Source organism: Podarcis filfolensis (assembly GCF_964270895.1).
Source record: "Podarcis filfolensis genome assembly, chromosome: 2".
Taxonomy (NCBI): domain Eukaryota; kingdom Metazoa; phylum Chordata; class Lepidosauria; order Squamata; family Lacertidae; genus Podarcis; species Podarcis filfolensis.
Genome location: NC_139605.1, coordinates 28,109,241 through 28,135,526, shown reverse-complemented (window position 1 = coordinate 28,135,526; position 26,286 = coordinate 28,109,241). Strand labels below are relative to the sequence as shown.

The 26,286-nt window shown below is 44.3% G+C and overlaps 1 long non-coding RNA gene across 1 annotated transcript in view; it reads right to left on the bottom strand.

The window, feature by feature from the left end:
- Window positions 1-21,977, bottom strand: part of LOC310757439 — a 37,945-nt gene extending 15,968 nt beyond the window's left edge. The window contains exons 1-2 of the long non-coding RNA XR_014545208.1: window positions 21,898-21,977; window positions 21,591-21,729 (exon numbers count right to left, since the gene is read on the bottom strand). This is a non-coding gene — a long non-coding RNA (uncharacterized lncRNA). The remainder of the gene's footprint in view (window positions 1-21,590; window positions 21,730-21,897) is intronic.
- Between the last annotated feature and the right edge of the window lie 4,309 nt (window positions 21,978-26,286).

The window sequence follows — 26,286 nt, the reverse complement described above, 5'->3', positions numbered from 1 at the left end:
TTTTAAAAAATGCACTGAGTAGGGTGTTGTTGTTTTTGCAGTTCAGTGGCACTCTATTACAATGAGTAAATATATATATATATATATATATATATATATATATATATATATATATATATATATATAGATAGATAGATATTGGTGGCTAGAAACCCACATTCAATATCATCACCACACTGGCAATTTGTAGGGCATTAGCACTATGGAGCACCAACATAGGGTACCATTACAGAACCTTGGAGAGCTCCAGGCAATCAACAGTGTTCTGACAATTTCTGAGACTGAACCATTTTATTCCTCAAGGGCTAGATTACCTGTCCTAGGCTCTGCCTCTTACCTGAAGAGTGGAAGGTCTTAAAAGGGCAGCCCTCTGGCTTGGAGCCTACTACTCCCAGTCTTGATTAATTTCCCCAAGGCTCATTGACTGCACTGAAAGTGGCAAGGGAATGTGTAGGATTCCTGGTGCCGAAGACAGCTGCTCTAGAAGAGCAGGCTTAGGGATTGTTGGCTGTGGAGACACAAGTCGGACGTCCTTGGTTCAAGGGCTGTCAGCTTGGGCCTGGCTATGATGTTAATCTTGTTCCCAACACCCACATTTCCTGTGCCATTGATGTGACTCCTCCTAATCTGGGTTTTAGTAAAAAATCTAGGTTGCTGCTTACAGTGGGGCGGTCTGGTGTTGACAAACAGAGTCCATACTTTGGCTCAATCACTTTTATTAGGCAGTCACAGAAGCTTTAGTCCTATGTTGGGTCTTCTCCGCAGCTCTTATGGGGAGGAACGCTAGCATGGATTCCTCTCATTTGGCCCCATCTTATCACATTACCCTGGATCAATGTTGCAGAAGAAAGGGGGTTAATATTAGATGCCGTGTAGTATAATACTTTTAAAGATATAAGCTACGAAACAGAAAGCCTTTAAATTCAAGTCTCATCCAGTCATAAGCTTACCGGTCAGCCTTTTATCATGATGTTTCATGTGGCTGGTTTTTATGTTTTCAGTTTCTACTTTATGTTATGAGCTGCCTCAATGTCATTTGGTGGAGAGGTGGAATGCATGTTTTTACAAGGCTTGAGGAGATGAGCCCTCTTTTTAAAACACCAAATTGTGTGACAGCAACAAACGATCACATTTGCCATGCCAAACCTAGAAAGGGGAGGCTTTGTCATCCACTGAAGCAGCAATATCGCTCAGCACCTGAGACAGGTAAAAAAGAAACCACATTTAGCCCTGTACTGCGGGAAAAGTTTGTGCACATGGCGACATCTCAGATGAATGCAATTCATTTCCTTTCCCAGAAAGTAGCGACACTGATGAGTTATGATTTTCACATGTGTAGCCGTATATCCAGATACCTCATGGAGGTGAATCATTTTAGGATGCTATTATTTAAATGGTCATGTGAGTAAGTCTAAGGTGGTTCTGTAAAAGATGTGCCAATTTTCATCTGCAGTAAGGGTTCCTCACCCCTTTTCACCCTTGGCCAATCCTCTGTGGGTCTCAAGCCACAGAGGAGTGTGGCCACCCATTTCCCCCCACAGCTCACAAAAGGCAGGCACACAAACCCCTGTGCCTACACAGCCCCCCCTTCTCAGCTGATCCGTGCAGATCACTTGTGGAGGTGAGGTGACCACCCCCTTTTCCACTCATCCAATTTGCATCCCCATCAGGGTGCTGGGCTCTGTGCCATATGAGAAATAAAACCAGTTAATGACAACTATTCCCCCCTGTGCCGGTAATCTCTCTCTTTATAACTGCATGTTGAACACTCATAATCAAAAGCTTCAGCAGTCAATTGCATAGTATAGCAGGGCAGGGACGATGTTAATTAAGGAGAAGTGCAAAATCAAAAGAGGATCTCGTTATCTTGCTGCTGGGAGTCAAACTAGGTGTGATGTGGAAGAACTCTTTCCTCCCCAGGCCCCTTTGGTTGGAAACCATCCTGCGGACAAAAGCGTTTGGATTTGGGGCTGTGGTGCTAAGAGAGATGGGTACAATCTCTCCCTGATTTCAGTTGTCTCTACCCATTAGCTACAGTTAAAAAGATGGGATTCTCCTTATTTATTTGTTTCCAACACATACACCATCTATCTCTATATAACCAAAATAATCATATGCAATTTAATAAAACAATTAAAAAACATTATTTTATAAGCAATGGTTCCCATTTGTGATTGCTACATTGCCTCCAGTCTCATGCTTCTGTGTACCATTTGCTAGGGATGATAGAAGAGGGTGGTTGTGCTAATGTTCAGTGCATGAGCTTTCCAGAGGTATCTAGTTGGCCATTGAGAGAACAGGCCAAACTAGATGGGCCTTTAGCCTCATGCTGCGGGGTCATTGTAAAGGTAAAGGTACCCCTGACCATTAGGTCCAGTCACAGACGACTCTGGGATTGCGGTGCTCATCTCACTCTATAGGCTGAGGGAGCCAGCATTTGTCCGCAGACAGTTTTTCTGGGTCCTGTGGCCAGCATGACTAAGCTGCTTCTGGCGAACCAGAGCAGTGCACGGAAACGCCGTTTACCTTCCTGCCAGAGTGGTACCTATTTATCTACTTGCACCTGACGTGCTTTTGAACTACTAGGTCATCTTACCTTCAGTTTAAAAAACCTCAAAACAATTAAATATCAAACAACATAGAGTTGAATTGAAAACTCCATGCTGAGTTTGAAATACAGCATCCATCCGGCACTCAATATACAAACCATTCAAGTGCCTAAGAAAATGAAAATATCTTACCCCAATGCCTGAGAGATGATACAGTGAGTTTCATAGTTAATAGCAGCTTCGGGAGTGGGGGAGGGGAGTGAGTGAAAGGGTTAAAACAAACCTTTCTCTTGTACAGCGGCCCTGATCACAAATTGCTCCCCATGGCTGCTTGTCCCCAATGTCCCCAATGACAGCCAATCATGGACTTCAAGTGTAGTATTTGTAACAAATGAAACTGGATTTTAGATATTTGCCCATTCAGCATGGAGGAGTGGTGTGGTTATAAAATGTGCAAGACAGAAGTTTATTCCACCAGACATTGTTTACTCTGCTGTGGCATGCAGCTTCATCTGACGACTTTTAATTAGCAGATTGCTGCTAATCCCAAGTCTTTCCCTTTGAACACCAGGAGAACAGCTTTGTTTATGTTCTGTGTTTTTTTAAATTGTGTGTTCAGCTTGAATTGACAAAACTATTCTTAATTTAACATTTTTCCAGCTTTGATGCTGGACAAAGTAAGCAAGTGCTACTAAGATCTTTTATGTTTCCTCATTGTCTTAGCTGTATTTTGGAAAATTTAAATTCTTTGCTCTCATCTCAGTAAAGAAACCTTTCCTCCTTTTGCGCCAGATGCACTTTTGTAGTCTAGCCTGAATTGCACGGAAATATGCTGATAATACACACACTTACACACATTTACACACACACATATATGAACACATTTTTCTTGTATCTGAATATTAAAGTTCAGATGTTACTACAAGTCCTCAGAATACTGTATTGTAATGTGGCAAGACAATAAAGCCATGGCTTAGATCCTGCTTCCTTTCCGAACCCAAATTGTTTTGTCTAGTTGCTTGTGTCATTTCCTTTATCCTTGTCAACAGCTCGTAGGCCAGTGTTTGGTTTTCTTCCATGTGGTGCCATTTTCCAACCATGCCAAGTTCTCAAGAAGAAGCACGGCTGAACTGCTGGATGGAAAAGTTGCAAACAGATGGATTGTGCAAGGAATACTTTGGCAAGGCCAGGCTAGAAATAAAACAGAAGGAGCGTACTCAGCTGGGAGCAAATGGAGAAGACGACTTGTACATTTTCATTGTTAGGGCTGTTAACTTTGAGGGTGGGTTTTGAGTTTGAAGGAGGCCTTCCAGGCAAAGTGTCCTCTGGTGGGCCACCTCTTCCATCGCTGGTAGCAGCAAAGGACCACAGCTCTGAGAAGTACCAGGCGGCTGGGTCTAGCACAGAAGCAGCTCACTGGGAGAGGCAGAGGCACTATGCCAAATTCTTGGCATTTCAGTTGTTGTTGCTTATTGGGAGGGAGAGGTGGAGGGATGAGGCAGGGAGGTCAGCGCGGTGCAAATGTGATGCTCTTGCCATGGGAGGAATTCTTCAGAATTTAAGCTTTCCAGATGGAACGATTCCCCCTTTCCTCTCCATCCCCATTGTTCCAGGGGTTCTTCCCGAGGGTGGGGAGGGGAGAAGGAAAGCCCCGTGGGGCAAGCAGAAGCTCTTCCTCATGGCTTCCATCGATGGGACTTATTAGTTGAATCCCACCCAGTGTGTTTGCACCATGCTGGCTTCCCCACCACCTTTCCTCTCTGCATCTCCTGGTAAGCAACAGCAACCAAGCAGGTGCTGAGAACAGTTTTAGAAACTCAGATATAAAAGCTAATCAAATGACACCTTAAACCTAGGTTACAGTGGCCACAATGGAATGTTTGTGCACCATTTCCCCCCAGTGGAATTTTAAAAAAATTATTATTATTAATATTAATTTTGTTTCTATACTGCTTTATATCTTAAAGGGGGGGGGGAATCTTAAAGCGGTTTACAGCACATTAAAACATCAAATAAAACAATCCAGAGTAAAACGAATGCAAGCTTCAAGGAAAATATTTCAGCTCTTTCTCTAAGTGACATTTTGCTTTCTCCATATTTATTTACCTACTTAATTTCTGTAGCTGCCCCACAGCAGAAGTACTCTTAAGAAGCCAGTGTGATGTAGTGGTTTGTTGTTGTTGTTGTTTAGTCGTTTAGTCGTGTCCGACTCTTCGTGACCCCCTGGACCAGAGCACACCAGGCACTCCTGTCTTCCACTGCCTCCCGCAGTTTGGTCAAACTTATGTTCGTAGCTTCGAACTATCCAACCATCTCGTCCTCTGTCGTCCCCTTCTCCTTGTGCCCTCCATCTTTCCCAACATCAGGGTCTTTTCCAGGGTCTTCTCTTCTCATGAGGTGGCCAAAGTATTGGAGCCTCAACTTCACAATCTGTTCTTCCAGTGAGCACTCAGGGCTGATTTCCTTAAGAATGAATAGGTTTGATCTTCTTGCAGTCCGTAGTGGTTAGAGTGTCCAACTAGGTAGACCTGGGAGATCAAGGTTCAAATTCCCACTCAGATGAGAAGCTCACTTGGTAACCTTGGGCCAGTTACAGCCTCTTAACCTACCTCACAGGGTTGCTGTAGGGATTAACTGGGGTGGGAGATGAACCATGCACTCCTTGGAGGAAAAGGTGGGGTATAAATGCAATAAATAAGCTCTTCTGATTACCTGCTTAAGAAAGCTGGAGGGGCCGGCCAGATGGAGATGTCAGTCGCCATCCTGGCACCCGAATGGGATTTCGAACACTGGTTGAACCATGGCAACTTTCCCACCAACTCTCCTCTCCCCATTTCCTGGTAAGCAGCAGCAGCCTACCTGCTGGGAACCAAGCGTAGTGGCTCCACCTCACCTGGTGACCCGCTTCTGGCTCTATCCACCATTTTACTTTTCTCATAGAGCCCCGAAACAGAGAGTTGGGACTGTGCTTGGTTACAGAAGAGCTCTTCTGGATCAGATCAAATCCAGCATTCTTGCTTCTCACAGTGTACAAACAGATACCTTTGGAAAGCCAATGAGTAAGGCATGGGTAGGCAAACTAAGGCCTGGGGGCCAGATCCGGCCCAATCGCCTTCTAAATACGGCCCGTGGATGGTCCAAGAATCAGCATGTTTTTACATGAGTAGAATGTGTGCTTTTATTTAAAAGGCATCTCTGGGTTATTTGTGGGGCATAGGAATTCGTTCATCCCCCCCCCAATATAGTCTGGCCCCCCACAAGGTCTGAGGGACAGTGGATCGGCCCCCTGCTGAGAAAGTTTGCTGACCCCTGGAGTAAGGCATGAAGCCAGCAGCCCTCACCTATTGTTTCCTAGGAAATGGGAGCCAGGTGATGTACTGCTGTGATCATGGAGTTTCCTTAAATGGCTAATAGCTAATGATTTTCTAAACCTCGATTAATTGGTCTTATCTCCTTTCCAAGCAATCTCAGCCAGTGGTCACCACCGCCTGAATAAACGATGCTTTCTTTTGTCTATTATGGTTGTTTCCTACATGGAGGACGTGCCTCTCAGGAAATGGGACTGCTGGATCTGCGAGCTGTTGCAGAAGCGGAGACTAGCAGGAACTGGATCCAAGACTGTACCCCCTTCCCTCAACACGTGTCTCACTGAACACATTCCTCCTGCCGTTAACTCAGAAGTAAGGCCTACTGAGTTCAATGGGACTTTCTCCTGTGTAAGTGTGCATGGGGTCATCACATGCATCTTCTATGAACAAAAATACTTGGCAGCAGCAGCTGATTTGCAGGGTATCTGCAATGCATAATTTCCTGTTGTCCGTTTTGTTTTGTTTCACTAGTGCTGGAAATAGCACTGGAGCCTCCTTAACCAGACAGAGCCAGGTTGACCCAGAGAACCAGCAGGAGTCTGTTTAAGGAGGGGTCAGACAGCTTCCAATGATCAAGGCTCCTAGTGCTTCTCATTCAACACAAGGATAAAAATACCCCATTTCCCCGCACTGTGGCTTGATTCTATCCAGCAGAAAAGGGTAGAGCCTGGATTTAGATTTGCTGCTGAAAAGCTTTTCCAAACCCAGTGACTAGGGAGATTTGGTGATTTGCAGCCTGATTCTAACTATCTGTCTGCCCATCTATCTATTCTCAAAAAGTAAACCCCATTAAGTTTAATGGGAGCAACTCATTTATTCCTGCTACGAAAATAAGCCACAAGGATGACCAGGGCTCCTGTTCCTGTAATAATTAGGTAGAAGAAAGGATTTCAAATATTCTACACCACTATTAAAGGTGCAGAAGGTTTGTTTTCTTTGCATCTGGCCATACTATTTCAGATCTAGGTTGCTTTTCAAATAAAAAATTTATTACAGCGGCCTGTGATTAGTTTAAAAAGTAAATGTTTTCAGGGCCCACACTGCAAAAAAGGAGGAAGTCGTTGCTGCTCATCCTTATGTTGTGGGAAGCTATTTAAAAAAAGCAAGACTTAGAATAATAAAATCACAGAAGTGTAGAGTTGGAAGGGACGACAAGGGCCATTTGCTTCTTCCAAGTAAATTTGCTTTGGCTTCCAGCTAAGAGTACCTGATCTGCACTTCCCTGTCCTATGCAACTTGACCCTAAGAATGCTTATTCAGAAATAACTCCCATGGTTTCCTAGGAAATGTGAACGAGGTTGCTACTAAGGCAAGTTGATCATATGCATGCTTAGTCATCGGAGCACAGGAAGCTGTCTTCTGCTGAGTCAGATCGTTGGTCCATCTTGTGTAGTATTGACTGGCAGTGGTTCTTCTGGATTTCCAGAGAGGGTCTCTTCTAGTCCTACCTAGAGACACCTGGGATTGAACCTGGAACCTCCTGCAAAGCAGATGCTCGGCCACTCAATTACAGCCCTTTCCCCAACAGTCCAGTGCAGGTATCACTGCGTGAAAGGAGGTTTGCAGAGCTTGAGTTCCATCATCCTCACACCGTGAGGCGAGTTACTGTTATTGTCACATTGCAAGTGAGCAGCAGCGAGATGTTGTGATCTGCACATAAAATCGTGGGAGAAATATTGGGCTGTGAACACTGGCTTTGCAAACCATATCCCCATTTTTCTAATGCAGGAAAGAATGAATGGTAGAATTCAGCATTGAATGTCATATGGGGACATAGAAAACAGCGTATATACCTAAGAACCACAATTTTGACCTTTTTTTTGACACAGTTTATGTCTATAATGGCAAATGGTGCTCTGTGGTCCCAAGAAGGGAAAAGGAAAGGGTGACAGGTATTCTGGGCCTGGGAGGAAAGACGAATGTGCTGTTCTCACCTTCCTGTTGGTCCCTTAGTTATTCTTAGCTTTTTGTTGACTTTCTGTGCAACTGAAGGCCCTGAGAACACAGGATTTGCTCTAAAGGCACTGGCCATTGTTTCTCTAGCTGACATCCTGCCTCTCGCTATAGCCAATATTTGGTGTGTCAAAATAAAAAGGGGGATGGGGAGTAGAGAGGAAATGTTGTATACCAACTGCATGTATTCCTGCATTGCAACATCTTTCCTCTCTGCCACAGCGTGACTCACCCCATTTCTTTTCCAATCAGAATGTCTATAGTTCTCAAAGCATGAGGCCAGCTTCCTTAAGATGTATGTCAGCAGTTGCTAGAGATGCTGCCCACCTCTTCCTGACCCATTAAAAGTTTATAAACATTGGGGAGGGGGGAGGGTGCATTCCAGGGTCTCCCCATCTGTCTAATATATGGGCTCTCATTCTCCTTGCCTTTCATCTTATGATTAATAGTGCTCCTGTTTTTAGATTGGTTTTATTTGGAGACTTTAAAGTGCCTTTATCACCTCGCAATGGAACTATGCTCTTGTGTGGTTTGGTTTTCTCAGAGAAGACCAAATCCTGTGGGTGCTCTTCAACTAAATAGTTGTGCTGGCACAGGGATTAGTGCTAGTACAGTGGGATTTCCTCCCCTGCCCATCTCCTCTCCCTTGCTTGGGACACCTCACCATTCCCAAATCTGTTCCGGAGGGTTTGGGGGAAACCCAGAAGAGATTTAGGGAGTGCTCAGGGGGTGGAGAGAACGTCCTTCCTCCATGCAAGTAGAAATCCCTGTACCACCAGCACATCTCCATAGCACTACTCTGAATAAAACCCTATAGCTTAGGGAGGGTTCATTATGACATGCTTCTATCCCTGTATAATGAATTAGAGCCAAAATCAAAGCAAATGTGGCAAACATGCTTCTTTTCACGTGTCTACCCTGTTTATATTGACAGTCTTTATATAGAGAGAGTCTTACTTTAGTAGCAATATATAGAGTATTGCTTTGGTAGTAAAATGGACATCTGGAGGAAATGGTGCTGATCCCTTCCTTATTCTCTTTACTACAGTTTAGTGGTAGAGAATCTGCTTAGCATTCAGGAGGGCCCAGGTTCAGCTCCCAGCAGGGCTGAATCCTCAAGGAACCACTGCCAGTCAGTGCAGACAATTCTGAAGTAGGTGGATTAATGTTCTGACTTGGTCTAAGGCAGATCTCTAGGTTCCTCCCTACAGCCCATTGATCCAACCCCTTCATTCCATTCTGCTTCTCCAACAACAAATAAATGGTGGTGCAAGCAGCTTTAAGGAGATAAGGTACTGGAGGGGAGGGGGTTTGATGTTCATCTGCCGTGCACTCATTTTACTGTTGGATGTAAGAACCACCTCTATCCTGGATCTCCAGATTTATATTTCATTCAAAAAGGTGGGTGAATGATGGTTCCTCTCAGGAGCACTATCTCTTTCAAAACAACCATAGAAATGTCATAAGGGAGCACTGAAAATATATATTCAACTGCTAATATCAGGGATGTGGGCAGAGAAATCTGTCCAACAGCATGAGTTGTATGCCCCTTAATAGCAGGGGAACCTTTACTGCTGCCCCACCTCTGCCCCAAATGCAAAGAAGATATGCTGGCTTTTTCCCCCTGCATGGCAAACATCACCTGAAAACCTTGGCTTGTTTCATAAGATAATAAAAATAAAAATAAAAATAAAAATTTATTATTTCTACCTCACCCATCTGGTGGGGTTTCCCCAGCCACTCTGGGCGGCTTCCAACAAAAGATTAAAAATACATTAAAACATCAGTCATTAAAAAAACTTCCCTAAACAGGGCTGCCTTCAGATGTCTTCTAAATGTCAGATAGTTGTTTATTTCTTTGACATCTGATGGGAGGGAGTTCCGCAGGGTGGGCGCCACTACTGAGAAGGCCCTCTGCCTGGTTCCCTGTAACTTTACTTCTCACAGTGAGGGAACCACCAGAAGGCCCTCGGCGCTGGACCTCAGCATCTGGGTTGAACGATGGGAGTGGAGACGCTCCTTCAGGTATATTGGCTTAAGCCGTTTAGGGCTTTAAAGGTCAGCACCAACACTTTGAATTGTGCTCGAAAATGTCCTGGGAGCCAATGTAAGACTTTCAAGACGGGTGCTATGACTTCTTTTCTCAGTAGTTATATGATTTATATCATCTCTGAGCCTCATGCACCTGCAGTTTTGTAGCACTTTTCACATAGTGCAATAAAATCCTGGCAATTTATGTGCAATGTCTTGAGTTCGGTTTGTGGCTCTCTTGTGCATGTTGATGCTGAACACCAGCCACAAAGTTTCCAGAATGAACCCTGTATGCCTTTTTTGGGGGGGGGGGCGTGTTATTGAAGGGTAAAACACTGTGAAGTCAAGTATTAAAGGAAAGATCTGGAGGACATTTTGTTACCTCTTTATGCAGGATACTGACGTACTGCTTACATTTTATTCTACTGGTTCCACAGTCCTGGTGGGGAAAAGAATCCCCTTCATTTTGCTTCATAATTGATGTAAGACTCTGTGGTGCCAGAGCTGCCGCTCCCCACACTGCTCCACTTCCTCCCTTCCCTGTTGCTGTTGTCACCCTTGTTGCGAGGGGGGCTACACACGAGGCATACGGGCCAGAGCCCATTACTCCCTTTTGAGCAGTGCTTGGGAGATCCATCAATCTTCTGCCTCGACGTGCTCCTGCGACTCATGTCCAAAGACATGAGCACGCATTGACTTAGCAGAGTCAAAACAACAGCAGAAGCTAGGCTCGAGGTGTGAGTACTAAGCTATTTATTACTGTGGTACCTCAGGTTACAGATGCTTCAGGTTACAGGCGCTTCAGGTTACAGACTCCGCTAACCCAGAAACATAGCTGTCAACTTTCCCCTTTTTTAAAGGGAAATCCTATTCAGAATAAGGGAATTTCCCTTAAAAAAGGAAAACGTTGACAGCTATGCCCAGAAATAGTACCTTGGGTTAAGAACTTTGCTTTAGGATGAGAACAGAAATCGCGCAGCGGCAGTGGGAGGCCCTATTAGCTAAAGTGGTACCTCAGGTTAAGAACGGACCTCCAGAATGAATTAAGTTCTTAACCCGAGGTACCACCGTATATACATAACAGGACAAAGAAAACATATCTTCTTTCTCTCTTCTTTCTTGGAGAGAAGGGAATTCAAAAGCACAACAGAACGGAACAGTGTAAAACAACTTCCGCTCCCATGACTCGTGTTGGAATGTAAACACACAGACATGTGATGAAAAAATCCCACATATCTGCACAGCGGGAAATGAACAAACCTTCTCTCCCCTCCCCCCAATTTATTTTTCGAAATGCAGCAGCACTGGCTCTGCCTTTCCTCTGCCTTGCTCCAAGAACAGCCCAGGGAGCCCTTCCTCAGAGCGAGGCATTCTGGGAAACTGCCTGTGCCACTGCCATGGTTTGCCGCAGTGGTTAGAAATGCTGTCTAAGCTTGCGGGGGGGGGGGGGGACCTTTATGGCAGCGTATCCATCATGACAAGTAGCTATTATTCTCAATGCTACTGCATTGAGCTTGTTTCCAGTACACAGATTTATTTATTTATTTATTTATTTCATTCTCTTTAAATAGGCGTAGGAAGAAATGGTGGAAGCTTAGATTGACAACAGAATGCCGTTTCTTATATTGTTGCATGTCACTCCAATCTCCAAGTGGTGTGAGATTCCAGGAGTTACCCAAAGTTCAGTTTCTTCAGAATGAGGGACAGCAGAGACTGTGGTGTCTTTATATGGTTTATTTACATATATATACAACCTGAACCAAAGATGGAGGGGCTCACAGCAGTAACACCCCAGAAGGTCTTGCTTCTATAATAGTCTCATAGCTCTCCTCAGGCTTCTGCTGTCCGCTCGCTTGTAGCCTGGCTCTAACACACTCCACTCTGGCTATTGTCTTTCTCACTACCAGCCAGCTGAGGGAAGAGACCCACCCATTTGCCCTCTGACACAAAGCCACTTCTTTTGTCAGACTAAGGACCATGGTTTAGTGGTACTTAGGCCCCTTCCGTGGCTAATTCAACAATGGAATCCTCCAGGGGATTAGAAGGGACTTGGGCACCATACAAACTAACCCAGCACCAGCTCACAATACTATGGAAGCCTGACGGTCTACAGCAGCAAATGAAGAATTGGGTTCATTTTTAGAAATATTGGGTTGTTCCCCACAAAGTCATCCTCTTAGCGCAAGGACTTCTGCCTGTGCAATGGGACTTGCTCTCCCTCTCCCTGTCTGCTGAGCCCCCTGAAATCTGTTCTGGGTATCCCTCCAATCATCTGGAGAAGATTTGGTGGGAGTGTGGTGTGCGCAGAGTGAGAGAAGGGAGTCCTGTTGTGCAGGTGGACAGCTTTGCACTAATGGGACAACTTTGCTGATTACAAACCACTATTTTTTTAAAAAAAGACTGCTGAGGCAGGTTTGTATCTCTAACACTATTCAGCATACAGAGTCATTTCCTGAATAGTGAGACACGGAGAAGGTACTTTCAGCACGTGACAGGGCCTAAGTTTGAATTATGAGCTAAAAGGAGGAGAATTTCAGTGTGAATACCTCCGTGGCTGCACTCAGGAGACTAAGCTACTAGGATTGCTTCCTAAGAAGCAATTGTCTACCAGCAGCAGAATCCTGTTTCTTAGCTTAATCAAGCCACAGGGGTCCATTAAAATGTATGCCAACATGTACATTACTTTAGTACTTACAGCCCGGGAGTCTTAAAAGTGCAGGCAACGCTTCTGCGTCTTAGGACTCTGCCTCTTGCAAATCTCTTTATGCCTCTCGTATTCGATGAAACCTTTTGTTATGGACAAAAAGGTGTGCACAACAGTAGTGAAAAATGCAGGGAAAGCCACTCTGTTGGAACATAATCCAGCAGTGAAAGTAACAGATGCAGTCGAGGGAAACAGAAAGTTCCCTGCGGCAAGCAGTTGCGGGAATTACCCCTCTATGTTAAAGCTCTTATATATGGATCTAAATATCGCACAAGTTTAGAAGAGTGTGAGCAGCAGAAGGCAGTGGATTGGAGTGGCAGCACTCCACTGACCTACAGTCCCCTCTGTTGCTGATGCGTACTGGGCTGGAAGAGGAGGGAGGCAGTGAGGTTGTCATGGTGCAAACACACCAGCAGGAGCACCAGATTGGCTCCACCAGTGCATTTGCATTGCACGGACCTCACTGCAGCAGTGACACCAGTGACCGGAGGTTGAGTGAGCACTGCCCCTACTCCACCGCTGCCCACTCCATGGTGTCCCCTTTGTGCAGGCAGGTTTCGAAATTGCAATGGGAGGAGACTCCATGAGCATGATAGGCTTCCCAGTGCAAACGTTCTCCCTCTCATGTATGGAGCGTGGCAGGGCCAGGCATGGTGATGCAAGGGGGGGAGGGGGGGAGGATGCACCCCTGGTCTCCATCAAGTGATTCAGATCAAGTGATGGAATGAAATGCCCATATAATATTTCAGAGAGCCAGTGTGGTGTAGTGGTTAAGAGCGGTGGACTTGTAATCTGGGGAACCAGGTTCGTGTCTCCGCTCCTCCACATGCAGCTGCTGGGTGACCTTGGGCTAGTCACACTTCTCTGAAGTCTCTCAGCCTCACTCACCTCACAGACTGTTTGTTGTGGGGGAGGAGGAGAAAGGAAATAGCTAGCTACTTTGAGACTCCTGAAGGGAGTGAAAGGTGGGATATCAAGTTCAAACTCTTCTTCTTTCTTCCATCCAGCCTTTGTCACAGTCCATGTAAAATCACAGATGACCATCACTACCCTTGAAATCTAACAGTGATTGTAGTCTTCTTATTGGATGGCAGTGCTAGAAGGTGTTCCTTGCCACCACGACAACTGGAGGGTTTTTTTCTCTGACCTTTGGTAATCTTGGCCCACTCTGTGGAAGCCTTCTGCATGTTTGAAAATTATTGTTATGCCCCTTTTATCACTGCTAAAAATGCCTTCATTATTTCCTTCCTGCACTGTGCATTCCAGCCACTATCCTATTGCTGTTGTTGTTTTGCCCTGTGAACAGTTTGGAGCCTGTTTATCTTAAAATGCAGCAACCATGGCATTCCTTTCTAGCTGAGGACGCAATGCTCCAGGTACTTTGTCTTCATCATGCATACAACGGGTCTTTTGGCTCAGCTGTGAACACTGCTATTTCAGCCCAATACATTCTAATCTGGTTGCAATTTCACACTTTCTTCCAACATTCTTTTGAAGATCCAATCTTTTCCCCTCCCAGTAGTGAGGAATTTCTCAAAGGTCCTCAAATCAGATACTGTTAGCCTTTCTGCCCTTAAGCAAATGCTTAAGTGCCTTTGCCCGCTGCCATGCAAAATTACGTTTAAGTGCCTTTGCCCGCTGCCATGCAAAATTAAGTCTGCAGAAAAGTAGTAGAAAATCTAAGGTACGCTATGTGGTTCTAGCCTTCTGCTCCAGCAAAACCAAAAGCAAAACCCCCTCAATGTTTCTCACTTCTAGGGCACTATAGATACATTTGTGTCACTGTTTTATACAGTGGTCAGTGACCACAGATGTTTCGTGTCCTGCATATTGTACAGGGAAAATGTGGCTGGTAGCCTTGTACTGTAGCTACATCAACAATACTTTGGAGCAGTTAGTCAACTTTTTCCATTTTAGACCAGTCAGTGTATTCATGAAAGCTTTGGGATGGTTCCTACAGTGCGTTGAACCTGGTCCATAAAGGCTTATGCCATAATAAATGCATTAGTCTTTAAGATTGTTTTTGTTTTTACATTGCATTAAGAATGCTCTAGTTGGAAGGGACTTTGAAGAACGCATGATGCAACTATTGATGGCTGATAAGAGAGCTCTCCAGCCTCCAGCCAAGCAGAACCCACCTTATCCCATGGCAAACTGCTCCTCTGTTAACCAACGCTTACCTTTAGGAAGCTTCTCCAAATGCTTAGCTGAAATCTGTTCCCCTGCCATTTCTAGTCATTGTTTCTAGTCCTGCCCTCTGAAGCGATGGAGACCCATTGAGGTGAATGGACATGACTAACTTGGGTTCATTCATTGCAGTGCTGAGCAGAACTTAGTTGGGTACAACCCTTAGTGACCGCAGAGTCCTGCGCTGTGTCATCAACCAGATCATGAATGCCTCAGCACACATCAGTAGCAGCTAAACACCAGAACAAGCAACTTCTGCCATGATGGTGGGCATGAAGATCGCCTGCGTGTTACCTTTACATTAACTCCCAGGCATTTTTCTACCTTGTAATTATTTGTTACGCTGGCTGCTTTTTCTTAAATCATGTTTACCACCTGTCCAACAACAACAACACCACCACACTGTCCTTGGGAACAGCTGCAGACTTAAGATCAAATGCCAGAATCAGCTGCCAAAAATAAGGGGGAAAAGGGCATCCTCTTAACACATGTAATGTGTTGGGGACAATCATTTCCTGCTGCAAATTGAAAACAGCTGAGTTTTCAATCCTGGAGGAAAGGTGTTTTCAGGTGTGACAGCAAAGGCCTTTAGCTGCACTGGTCCCGGAGAGAGTTGCTTTAATCACCTTGACAGGGTAGTTTTCCTTGCCGCCAGTTCCAGATTATACTACTCTCATAAACACTCATTTAGCTCCTTGGCACATAGGACCTGATCATAGGCAGTATCTATTATCACAGCTTCCTGGCTACAAATTCAGTGAAATACAAAGTGTAGAAGCTGCTTTTTATGACTACAACTGTTGAGGATAACAAAGAGGAATCCCCTCTGATGTTTAAGCTGCATGCAAGAACTTGTGCTGTAATGCACAGTAGTAAAATTATTTTAAGAAGTGAGTGTGCGTGTGCATAGGGGGAAATCCCTTACTAATCACAAATCTTCTGCTCCTATTACAAGACTCCTGCTTTTGGGATGAATAAAATTGCCTGGAAGGATGGCTCTGGCAAGGCTGCGTTGCACTCATAAAAATATAGTCCATCCTATGATACACGCTTTCTGCCAGAGGTCATCACCTTGGGCTGAAACCAGCATTTCAAAATTAGATCACTTAATGTAAGCTACAAACATCCTTGGGTGGTAGTAATATTACTTACTCCTACTTCAACAACATTCCAGGCCAAAAATGTGTCCCCACAGCTGTAGGATTTCCTTATTTAATATTTGTTAACTGTTTACAAATGTTATGCTGGACAGATATAGCTACCAAAAGCTAAACTCATGGTGCAAGCTTCCTGCCTAATGTCAGTGTCAGGGGTTTCCAAGAAAGTGTGATGAGGGTTGCACCTTTATATTCCCAGATTGCTCCAGGGCATTGTAGTTCCGTGAAGTGTTGGAAGAATACCTAACACGCTAGCAAAAGTAGAACTCCCATGGTTCCTTGGAGGATTCTGTTAATGTAAAATAGACTGAGAACTGGCTTAGTTTATCATTTAACAAGTGGAACCTGCAACAAAATCTTGCGTTGTGGGATGTTCCCCTTGTTCAGGGTGCCAGCCCTTTCTTACCCTTTCTCGGGTGTCATGGACTGGTCGGACACAGAAGATTGGTGGGAAGAACCAGTTAGGGAACCACCAGGAGAAGACGACTTAGAGCCAGGGGAGTGGTGATGTGACGACAGTGAGTGGTCAGAGGGAGAAGACTGGGAGGAGGTGTAGGAAGCTGGAGAGGTAAAAGGGCTTAGGGAGTGTGTGTGTGTGTGTGTGTGTGTGTGTGTGTGTGTGTGTGTATCTGTGGCAGAGAGCAGTCCAGAGTTGTAGGTAGAAGCAGAAGCCGGAGAGGAAGGAGGCCAAGAGACAGAGATGAGTCTAGCTGGTGAAGAGGCATGGGTGTCTCCTCCTGCTGCTGCAACACACTCCCCTCTCTGTTGGTCTCCCAGAACCAGGAGAGGCATGAAGAGAGCAGAGAATAACCCCACCACCCAGAGTTGCTCAGCTTTCTGTGGCCACTGAGCATGCTCAGACCACATCATGCTGTTTTTGTGTGAAGAATTTCCCCTGCTAAAGATTCTGCCCCCCCCCGCCCCATTTCTGTACTTTTGCAACTGTTGCAGATGTCACGATTATTCAGATGCCTACGTTGGAACAGCATCATGGCCCCACCCCCTGGTAATGGGTGCGCTCCCTTTGCTCTGTCCCAGCTCCTGCCAACATAGCAGTTCGAAAACATGCCACTTCAAGCAGATAAATAGGTACCGCTGCGGCAGGAAGGTAAACGGCGTTTCCGTGCTCTCTGGTTTTCGTCATGGTGTTTCATTGCGCCAGAAATGGTTTAGTATATGGATAAACACCGGCTCCCTTGGCCTGAAAGTGAGATGAGCGCTGCAACCTTGTAGTTGCCTTTGACTGGACTTAACCATCCAGGGGTCCTTTACCTGTTACCTTTAATCTGATGAAGCAACCTTTGTGCAATTAAGCACAGAGTCAGATGATGGATGCATTGGCTTCTTTAATTCACAGTCATGCAGTGGCCCAACAGTTTTCTTTAACTATACCAGATCGTGGTGAAATGGATGAACAATTCTTCTTTTTAAGGCCCCCCCCACTCCTCTGTTAGTATCAGTGTGTGTGTTGTTACACCTGTTAGTCTTCCCTATTGTATTGGCTGGGGTAGTATCAGGATCTTATAACCAAGCTATTTACACAGTTCGTTAGATTCACTTACCTCTGGTGATGAATTTGCCCTGCTCCGTTTTCTCTCTTATAAGCCGATTATTAGATCTCTACTACATGCTCCTCTTTGACCTTCCGCGCCCTCCCGCTCTCGTCCTAGCAGCGTTATTTATTTTCAGTTCAGTTTCTTTAGGTTTCCGTATCAGTCCTTCTTCCTCTCTGATCTGGATGAAAGCAATTTTGTCGCAATTTTGTCACACGAGCCTCCTACGGGGTCTTGCCTTCACACCCTTAAGAAACGTTTCCATAAAAAGTGATGATGGCCTGCCGTTTTTGTTTTTAAATTATAATAATGCCCCCTTGCCTCCAAATCACAGTGTTTAAATTACTACCATTCTCAAACCAGTGACCCAAAAGAAAGTAGTAAAACACACACATGCCCACAGCCAACACATCTCACCACTAGATATGGTTTGATTTTTATGCCTCAGGAGTCATTAATTTTTCAGTCATTCTGCTTGTACAACAGAGGGGCCTGGAATTGCCCTGCATGGCCCGCTGTCTCTAGAATTTCAATTGTGAGTTTCTCAGGAACCTCAAAGGTGAGGATGGATGTTAACATCCAGCAGGGGGGAAAAAACCTGGATGCTCTTGTCGTGTTTCCACTGCAACATTGTTGTGGTGAGCCATGTGGCCAACATATGCAGGCAAATGTATGTTGTTAAAAATAAAGACAAAAATACAAATTGTGCACCTGGGCAGCCCAGTTATGTGTCAAGAAATGTTGGGTTCCCCTCGCTTTAGAAACAATGCAATAATTTGCCTCTTTTTCCTGATTGGCAGAATATGTTCTGGTATTGCTAGTCAAGGGAAAGGTAAAGGATTTCTTGATTTTATCCACAGGAAATTAATTCAGCCACTCAGATTTCCAGAATTTCAGTAGGCTTTGCCCATCCACTTTAAAGCATATACAGTTATACCTCGGGTTACAGACGTTTCAGGTTGCGTTTTTTCAGGTTACGGACCGCCGAAACCCGGAAGTACAGGAACAGGTTACTTCTGGGTTTTGGCGGTCGCACATGCGCAGAAGCACTGAATCGCAACCCACATATGTGCAGACGCGCTGCTGCGGGTTGCGGATGCTGCAGGTTGCTTACATGCATCCCGCATGGATCACGTTCGCAACTCGATTGTCCACTGTATTCCCATCCATAAGGGCTAGAAGCTTGATTTCTAAGAAAGAAAGAAGCTAATGTTCTCAGTAACCTGAACTCTATATAACATTTTGCACTTTTTCTGAACTCCTGTAGAATCGCAGCTTAAACACAGTCCTGGCTATAGAGCTACATGACCTGCTGGACTATTGACTTTTGTGGAGCACACACAGACTTCACACGGTCAGTGTTTAGTAATTAGACCAGTGGAGGTGCTGGCAAGGAAGCGACTTATAGGAATTTAGCGACAAAAGGATGGATATGGTAGTGGCGTTTAAAGGCCTCTTCAATTTATTAGGGCAGAATATATAAATAACAGCCGGAAGCGAGACTCTGGAACTGAACTGTAAAAAGGCTGAGGCTTTTTTTTTTTTAAAATGAGCAAATTAATTTTCTCTTCGCCAGCTTGTTCTTCTAGGGTAATAGGGAACTGCGCGTGTCAGGGTTGATCTGGTTCTGGACACACCCCCCACTCCACTCCCACCCCTTTACATCATGCTGAGCTGTGGGTGAATGGAAATCTCTTGTCTTGTCTTTGATTCCATTTACTTGGACTGTCAGCACCTGACATGGTGAGGCAATGCCAGGACTTCCACCCACTATGGCCACTGCTGCCCACCCCCTTGAAGAGTATTGGCCCAGTGCCATAAAGGAAACTAGTGGCAGCCCCCACCCCCAATGTACCACATTGGTTTAGGTGTAAGGAAGGTTGAGACATCAATGGCTGTAGGAAAATGGGTGGCATGTAAATTATTATTATTATTAGCCTGACCAGTGTTGGGTGAAGAGAGTACAGTGGTACCTTGGTTCTCAAACACCTTGGTACTCAAACAATTGGGAAGCCAAACACTGCAATCCCAGAAGTGTTCCGGTTTGTAAACTTTTTCGGAAGCCGAACGTGCTCCGTTTTGAGTGTCACACTTCCGTTCTGAGTGTTACGCTGAGGTCTGTCTGTTTTTGCTATTTATTTTGTGGTTTTGTTTTTGTGGCTTTTTTGTTTTGTTTTTGTGACTGTGTGGAACCCAGTTCAGCTACTGATTGATTGATTGATTGATTGATTGTGTGACTGCAGTACATGGTTTATTGCTTTCATTTTATGGATTAGTGATCTGATTAAATAGTAAAATTCATGTTAGACTGCTGTTTTAGGGGTTGTTTTTAAAAGTCTGGAACGGATTAATCCATTTTGCATTACTTTCTATGGGAAAGCGCACTTTGGTTTTGGAACACTTTGGTCTTGGAACGGACTTCCGGAACGGATTAAGTTTGAGAACTAAGGTCCCACTGTACAGTCAACTGGAGGTGAGCTGTTTCCAGACACTGCCTATCCCAACCCCCCTCCCCACCCCCGCCCTGGGTAAGATTTGGAAATCCCACCCAAGAGGTGCACAGTGCTTTTTGAGCTTTTTTTAAAGGAAAAATAGTGCTGGTACTCACTATGACATTATCACAGTAAGTGCCACACTTAGCATTTGGGGGAAAGAGAAGTGCCAGGACTGCGTACCCTTGAGTACCCTCAGAAAAAAACCCACAGCAGGTGCATCATCAGAGGGTACCTTGCCCAGGAGCTGAGTTAAACCTGGTGCCAGCCCTGAGAACTGTTACGACAATGGGCAGGCAAAAATCTAGGGGTCCCTCTTGAGGCCTGTTTAAAAGCCATTAAAGGTTGCGCCAAACATATATTCTTTGGGATGGGGTTGCGCAGAGAAGGCCCTGTCTCTGTCGCCCGCTCATCTACTCAATCTTATTACATGCAGGGTCTCCGAGGCTAATCTTAGGGCCTGCACAAGTTCGTATGGGTGGAAGCCATCCTTCAAATAACCTGGCTGCCAACACTGTCAGGAGCCTAGTGAAGTCACATTAACAGGTACTATTTAACTTTGCCCATGGGCCTGTTCTCTTCTTAAGCACACGAGGGCCAAAGAGACATTTCATAAAGGAACCACCGTACGAGGCTTAAATGGAAGACAAGAGTGGAGCACACTCAGCGAGATATCATCTTGAACCTCTGTTTGTAGGATTCACATCCTTAGGGAGGCCCTTGTGTAAGCCTCCTTTCACCTGAGAGACTCAATTATATTATCTTTCCATTTCTGTTCCAGCTGAAGCACTTTTTTTCCTCTTTAACACAGGCAAGCTGAAATCCTGGTTTCCCCAAGGAGACATTCTTTCTGATTATATCATTTTAATGATTCAACACACATAAAAGAGAAGCTATAGAGAATCTCCTGTATTAGCTTGCCCTTTGCCACACGCAGAAATATATCTGCTTTCCCCTTTCAGAAGAGGGGTCCAATGCCAGCTTTTCTACCTGCGCCATTTAAATCCCCCCTATTCTGTTCCTGAATCTCTTCACAGCACTGCTTCTTAGCAATCCCCAAACTCTGGGACATTGTGAAGCTTCACACAATCTATATGCTCACCATTCCTTGCTTTCTCAGAAACGACATGCTTTTGGGTAGTGATTTAACTTATGGTTCTTTTGATTTCCAAACATTTCAAAAAGTGAAAGCCATTTCATATATGCTTTCCAAGGACTCAGCTATACAGTTGCAAATAAAATGTTTTAAGTGTGTTGTAAAGTGCAATACAGTGGTACCTCGGGTTAAGTACATAATTCGTTCTGGAGGTCTGTTCTTAACCTGAAACGGTTCTTAACCTGAAGCACCACTTTAGCTAATGGGGCCTCCTGCTGCCGCCGCACCGCCGGAGCACGATTTCTGTTCTCATACTGAAGCAAAGTTCTTAACCTGAAGCACTATTTCTGTAACCTGAAGCGTATGTACCGTATTTTTCGCTCGATAACACGCACCTGACCATAACACGCACATAGTTTTTAGAGGAGGAAAACAAGAAAAAAAGAAAATTCTGAATGAAACAGTGGATGTATCATTTTTGTGCTTCATGCTGCGGCCACAGACATGTGATTTGACGGTGAGTTTGGGGTAGCCCAATGCAAAGATCCTGAGGATCCATGTGGATCCATGCTTTGTAACCACGTTTTTGCACCATTGCAGCCCCAGGCAACAGTGGGTGCGTGATTTTTTTGGTGCAGGCTGTAGCCATGGACATGCTATGTGATCTGATGGTGAATTTGGGGTGACCCAATGCAAAGATCCTGAGGATCCATCTGGATCCATGCTTTGTAACCACGTTTTTGCACCATTGCAGCCCCAGGAAACAGTGGGTGCATGATTTTTTTGGTGCAGGCTGTAGCCATGGACATACTATGTGATCTGATGGTGAATTTGGGGTGACCCAATGCAAAGATCCTGAGGATCCATGTGGATCCGTGCTTTGTAACCATGTTTTTGCAGCATTGCAGCCCTGTTTTTGCATCAGATCATTGCTATGTGATCTGATGGTGAATTTGGGGTGACTCAATGCAAAGATCCTGAGGATCCATGTGGATCCATGATTGGAACCACGTTTTAAGTAGGGAGGGAAGGAAAAACATAGAAGCGACAAGGAGAGGGGTGTGCAGAGAAGCAGCTGGCTAAGAATGCAGGAGAGGGGTTTTACCGGAGGGAGGAAAGGAAGGCAAAAGTCCCCCCCCCAAGCCAACCAGCTCTCTCTCTCCCCCCCCCCCAACCTGCATGTTGCCTTCGAGTCCCAGACGCACGGAGAGGAATCTGTTTTCCACTCTGCTTGCCTGGAGGGGAGGGGTTTTCTCTGCTCTTTGTTCCGTCTGAGCAAACACAGTAAGGAAACAGAAGCGGGTGGGCAGTAAGACCCTGAGGCAGAATGCAGGAAAGCCGCAGCTTCCTCTTTCCTCCCTTCTCCGGACGATTTGATATTTGCCTGATTTTTGCCTTCACTCACGCTTCTCAGCTCCAGGGACCACACATTCGCTCTATAACACGCACAGACATTTCCCCTTACTTTTTAGGAGAAAAAATCTGCGTGTAATAGAGGGAAAAATACGGTAACTTGAAGCGTATGTAACCCGAGGTACCACTGTATACAAATGTGACACTAGATGGCGACAGTATGCTATGGCAAATTCAATATATTTTTCAAAACTTTTTTTAAAAAGCATTTTCACAGGGTATGTAGATTCCACCCAAATTCAGGATGCAAAGAAAGACAGATTAATGGTATAAGGCAACTTCCTAAGTTCTTACAAACTGACTCTCCTGGTGTGTGTAGTGGTTAAGAGCCAGTGTGGTGTAGTGGTTAAGAGCGGCAGACTCGTAATCTGGTGAACCGGGTTTGATTCCCCACTGCTCCACATGCAGCTGCTGGGTGACCTTGGGCTAGTCACACTTCTCTGAAGTCTCTCAGCCCCACTCACCTCACAGAGTGTTTGTTGTGGGGGAGGAAGGGAAAGGAGATTGTTAGCCGCTTTGAGACTCCTTTGGGTAGTGATAAAGCGGGATAGCAAATCCAAACTCCTCCTCCTCCTCCTCCTCCTCCTCCTCCTCCTCCTCCTCTTCTTCTTCTTCTTCTTCTTCTTCTTCTTCTTCTTCTTCTACATTAACGCACATAGGATAAAGCCCTGTTCTTATCTTAAAGGCACACATTCACTGCACACATGGTAAGGGAGCTGCTTCATGGCTATTAGTTCTGTTCCGCTACTTTCATATTTCCAGCTCTATACACATACTGCTGTGTGCATGTCTGGAAACCCTGGCACAATGAGAATTTCCATTCACATTTACAGAGTGCATGAGTACAGCCTGTTCATACTTTTGCTTCTCCAGTGAACACATGCTAAAGTGAAAACGGTTATGGTACCTGTGGAGCAATGGAGACAACGAAGGATCTCAGGACTCAGAGCTACAAGGGGGAACAAGGACTCAGAGCTACCTGAGGGAACCAAGGATTTTGCCTGTGATCTAGCACTGACCAAAGGGAACACTGGGAAATCAACAATGTCAGCCAAAGAAGCTTTCCTCATCCAATAGGCCAGAACAGACCAGGTGGCATTCACTGATGCATATAAAGAAAAACCTTCTAGCTCCATCCATGAGCAACTAGGATATAATAATAATAATAATAATAATAATAATAATAATACAGTCGTACCTCCAATTACGTATCCCTCTGGATACGTAATCTTCGGGATGCGAACGTGGCAAACCCAGAAGTATTTTTCCAGGTTTTGTCGCGCATGCGCAGAAGCACTCTACGCATGCACAGAAGCGGTCCTCCAGTTGTGAATTCCTCGGGTTGCAGTCAGACCTCCGGAACGGATTCTGTTCGCAACCAGAGGTACCACTGTAGTAGTATTAGTAGTAGTAGTAATGATGATGATGATATAATAATAATAATAATAATAATAATAATATAAAAATAAAAATAAATAAATAAATTATTTATACCCCACCCATCTGGCTGGGTTTCCCCAGTAATCTATCCTTTTTGTCCTCATGGCAGCTGGTCCATTAAGAGAACAGTGGGATTTTGTAACTTCTAGATTGAAATCAGACTTGGGTTTAGTATTAAGCTACCTCTCGAACTGAAAAACGATTCTGCCTTTTGTTCACAAGTTTTCCTTTGTCTTCTCAAAAACAGGAGCAGCACGGTGATGATTGCTGGTTTATGTTGTTTGTTAGGCAATACAGCAAACTGAACTGAAGCAACCCTTGAGAGCATTCTTGGGACTCATGTTTACCCAAGAGATGTGCCATTATTAGCGAGCAGCATGGGAAAGAAGAGAGAGACTATTTGTAATCACCCCCACCCTGGCTATTAAAAAACCCCTGTGTTTTTAGAATATCCCCTTAAAGATGCATTGCATTGAAGTTATAATGTAACATGCTCAGACATTTCCTTTCACTAGGCCCTCCATATCTGGTGAGTAGAACATTGCCAAAAGCAGGGTGTTCTCTCCATGGAAAGATGTTTTAAAACTGTCGGGAGTCAATGGCAAGGAAAGCAGCTAACACTTTCTTTCTTTTTATTATTATTATTTTTCTTAATTAAATTTTATTAAGTACAAATTAGAAAACATACGTATTTACAACAAAAGAAAATACGAAAGAAAAAGAAAATGCATATAACCAAGGAAAAAAATTTGTGAATACTTTGTCTCTTTTCATATTTACAATTATTTATACCTCGATAAAATGCTATTCACAATAAAGGAATGAAAGATAAGATATCAGAAAAAAGAAAAAAAAGAACAAAGAAAAAATAAAGAAGTAAAAGAAAAGGATCATAGGTGAAAATTTTTAAAAGTAGATAAGTATTCACTATACATAGCTGGACAACGACAAACAGCTAACACTTTCTTTGACAGGGATGTGTTGGCAACACAGTGAGGTCTTGAGGATACTAGGTCATGGAGCCCGTCTCTGAATAAACATGCGTATTGCTGTGCTATAATTGACACCGTGTGGGGTTTACTGTCACCCGGAGTAAATTGATGTCGCTATATTGATTTTGAGGGGCTTCTGTTTTTTGTACTCCAGCTCAATAATTTGAGTTGTGTGGCATTGTTGTTCTCCCCCCTGGGAATTAGGGTAATGAAGTTCAAAACAAAACATCACTTCATCATAGGAAGGATACTTTCCAACATGCCTGTGTTTTGGAATGTAGGTGTGTGACAGACAGAAAGTGATTGGCACCAAGTATGACTTTGGAATGAATGGAGACTTGACATGTGTTGATTATGTGTACGTAGCATAACATTTTGCATGACTATATCAGCTTCCAGGCTATAGTTGGGGGACATTTTTCACTTCTGTGCTCTACTACACAAGCCAAAAACAGTTGATTTGATGCTTTGATTTATTTTCAAGAAGCTATTTCGGGCATATTTGGAAGAGTAACATCTCTATTTCACCAGCTAAATATTCCGTCTGGCTGGGATGGCTCAAAACGCCAGTACAGCTTTAACCCTCAAATCATGAAATGAAATGAGCTTGGATTTATTTTATCAGTCTTCCTGCTTTTTAAGTATTTTGGGGTCGATGTTCCCCTTTGAAACCTTTCTTCACTTCCAGGATAGCTAGAAGCATTTCTTTAAACATGAAAACTGGGGGAAGCACTTAGCCCTTTGATTTTAAACTTACGGGCCAAACTAAACAGTAGTGGGAACTTAGTGCTGCAGCTGTTTATCCAGATTTCAGTGGATTATTCACATGATGTGATCAGATCTTTGTGAAATATTAGGGCAAATGTCAAAGTGGCCATCCTAGGGTATGGCTGTAGAAGGCATCATCTGTGCATCAACATTTGACTGACATTATAGCTTTGTAAGGCTGGAGCAATTTCCAGATTGGTTTAACAATCAATCTCTCTTCCCAGGGAGTTCTGCGAATTGTAGGTCTATGAGGGGAATAGGGGTCTGCTAACCACTTCCAGTACCTGCAACAAACATTAGTTTGTTTCTTTGCTTTACAAAAGCAACTAAAAGTAACTTACAATAATATATAAACATGATGTCGCCAGCCTTCCTCTTAATGACCATTGCATGGAAAATAGACGATACAGATGTGCTGAAAAAAAATAGTAATTATTAAATATAATATGTTTATTTTGGGTTTCTTTATTTTATTGCATCGCTGCTGGCTCAAGAGGATCATGCGGTATTTTCGTTTCTTTATTTATTTTAAAGTGAATATTATTTAGGCACCTTGGGAGACTTTTCAAAAGGCTTTATAAGC